Source organism: Echinops telfairi, unplaced genomic scaffold, assembly GCF_000313985.2.
Source record: "Echinops telfairi isolate 266 unplaced genomic scaffold, ASM31398v2 ScPeMD7_7404;HRSCAF=8442, whole genome shotgun sequence".
NCBI lineage: Eukaryota > Metazoa > Chordata > Mammalia > Afrosoricida > Tenrecidae > Echinops > Echinops telfairi.
In genome coordinates, this window is record NW_022111304.1 from 123,679 (window position 1) to 126,715 (window position 3,037).

Sequence of the window (3,037 nt, forward strand, 5' to 3'; positions counted from 1 at the left end):
TTGTACAATTCCCTTGATATAATTGAATGATTGAGCTATTGAATTATATGATATGTAAATTATGTGCCAATAAAACTGTTAGGATAAAATAGAAGAAGAAATAGTTTCTTATGGTTATAGCACAGGAGATTGGGATAAAATGCGGAACTAACAATAATGAGTACAAGAAAGAAGAAAATGCTATAAAATTGATGGTGATGATGATTGCAAAACTCTTTTTAATATGATTAAACCATTGAGTGTTATTATATATGAATTATATATCAACAAAACTGTTAAAATTTTAAAAAATTATTAGTGATTGGACTATAAAGGTTGAAACATAAAAGAAGGGTCAGTAGCTGAAAATATGGTCTTGGTGTTAGAAACAATGGCCAAGAGGCATGAGAGAACTTTCAAGACCAATAATTTATTCATTGGAAATACCTCTTCAACATGCAGACTTTATTAGCTACAAAGAATCAGACCTCCTACATCTATGGAAAGACAGGGTGAAAAAACTGTAGAAAGAGACAATGAAGGCGCTTACGTCAGAAGAAGACCAGATATATATTCAGAACACACCAATGCACCTATACAACTTCCAGTTGAAGGTGAAGAAAATGTAGAAGTCTACAATGGACAAGTGTGGGGGGAAGTCAGATACTTGCTGTCAGACTGCTGTCTCATCCCACCATGGGGGTGGGCCTGCTCCCTGGTGCTAGAGACAATGGGTTACCCCTCTCTGGAGCCTAAGGCCATTAGTTTGGTTCCTGTGGGCGGAGTTCACACCCAACTGATAATGGTTCCTATGGAGACCCCAAATCAAGTTAAGCTGCTACCAGAAATCTAGGATCCACCTATCTCACCACATGTACACCCCCAATCCCTCCTCCTTCCATAGCGCATATGTCCCTAGATCACCCCCTCCCATCACTGTAATACCTGTAGCACAACCCTTTCCTGTGACGTATGTCTTCACCTGTAGTGTGGGGGCTTGCACGTCCCCAATGTCCCCAGAGAGTATAAAAGCTTGGGGAGCATTAAAGTTCGCTCTCACTCCCTCCACGTGGACCACCAAGCGGGGCTGAGGTGAGCATGCTACCATGAAAGGTGTCTGACTCCATTTATTTCTATATATCTCTTTTATCTCTCATGCTCTCTATAACTTTACTATAATATTTACTTATTATCGCTGTACAATTGCGCCTACCAAACCCGTAGTGATTGTGCTAGGAGCTGGCTTCTTCTGGCAGACAAGTAAAAATTTAAATATATTCCACCTAAATGTAGGACATTTGAAGGACAGACTACATATATGGGGCACTGATGAGCAAAGACCAGAGGAATTATGGCGTGGCATCAAAAAGATCCTACATAAAGCAAGAAAGGGGTCATTAAAACTGGATGTTACAAAAGACAGTAAAACTTGAGTGTGGAGTAGCTGAAGTGAAATGAAGTGATGAGTAAAGGAGCTGAACCAAAAAGTTCAAAGGGCAGCTCACAATGTCAAAATAAAATATAATAAAATATGCAAAGACCTGCAGTGAAGAAGAAGAAGATACTCAGCATTTCTCAAGTTAAAAGACTTTTAAAAAATCCAGGCCTTGAAGTGCAGTATTGAAGACGTGCATGTGGAAACATTGAATGGTGCAGAAAGTGTCAGAAGATTGGAGGAATACAATGAGTCATGGTACTCAAAAAAATGAGTTGGCATTCAGCTATTGCAGGAGGTAGCATTTTATCAACATTTAGTGGTATTTAAAAAAGAAGTCCAAAGTACATTGAAAGCATTAATGCTAAGAAAAAAATCTTTAGGAATCAATGGCATATCAATTTCTATGTTTCACAAGTGGATGTAAAACTGGAAGCACTCACGTGCTGAAGAAATTTGGAAGAAAGCTCCCTGAATAATTGACTGGAAGAGATCCATATTTTTACCCATTCCAATGTAAAGGCTACCCAGCAGAAAGCAAAATTATTGGAAAATATCATTAATATTCATACAAGTAAAATTTTGTAAAGATAACTTAAAAATGTTTTCAGTCATGCAAGAAGGCAGTGGCAGAAAGTCAAGCCAGATTCAGAAAAGATGGGGAATATAGTAGATCAATACTGATATCTTGCCTTAAAACAGAGAATACCAGAAAAATGTTTACCTATGCTTTCCTGACATGAAAAAGGATAAGATAGAATGTGTGTATTAGAACAAATTTTAAATAAAATTCAAAAGATTTAGAATTCAGGTACACATCGTTGTACTCTTGCACAAACTGTACACAGACCAAGAGAAAGTCCACAGAACCAATAGATAGTGTGTAGGTGAAAAGCATCTTAGGTGTGTACAAAGGTTGCTTCCTTTCACCATATTTATTCAATGTGCATGCTTAGCAAGAAATCCAAGAAACTGGACTATATTTTTAAAAAACGACAAAAACATAGTATCAGAAGTAGAGGAAATCTCATTAAAAATGTGTGGAAACACTGGGGTGAAACACTCAGGGCGTGCAGCAGAGCAGCAGGGGGAGCAAAGCACCAAAGTCCCCAAGGAATACCAAAAATAGATTTTAGGGCCAACGCGTGGTACCCCATCAGATTTGACTGGAAAACACTCATAAAGACCCACAGTCAAACCTGGAACTACTTATAGACTTCTGTGTTTTTTGCTGTAAGCTTTTTTTGTTGCTGTTACTGTTCTTTTGGTTTTTTTCTCTTGTTGTTGTTTTGCTTTGCTTTGTTTTTGTGCGTATTGTTGTCTCTGCATGTCTATCTAAATAAGATAGGTGGGATAAACAATCCTGAGGAGAAAACATTAGTAGAAATTATTCTACTTACTCGGCACTGTGTTGATACTCACCTTCCCTGACACGATCACGATCACTGAAGGCTAAATGAGTGCATAAGCAAATGTAGCAAAGAAAGTTGATGCTTATCAAAAGATACAGCATCTTTGGTTGAGGGGTGGGCATGAGAATTGGGGAGGTGGGGAAAAGGAAGGGTGGTGCCAACAAACCCAGGGAAAGGGAAAAATAATCTAAAATCAATGGCAAAGAGGGCA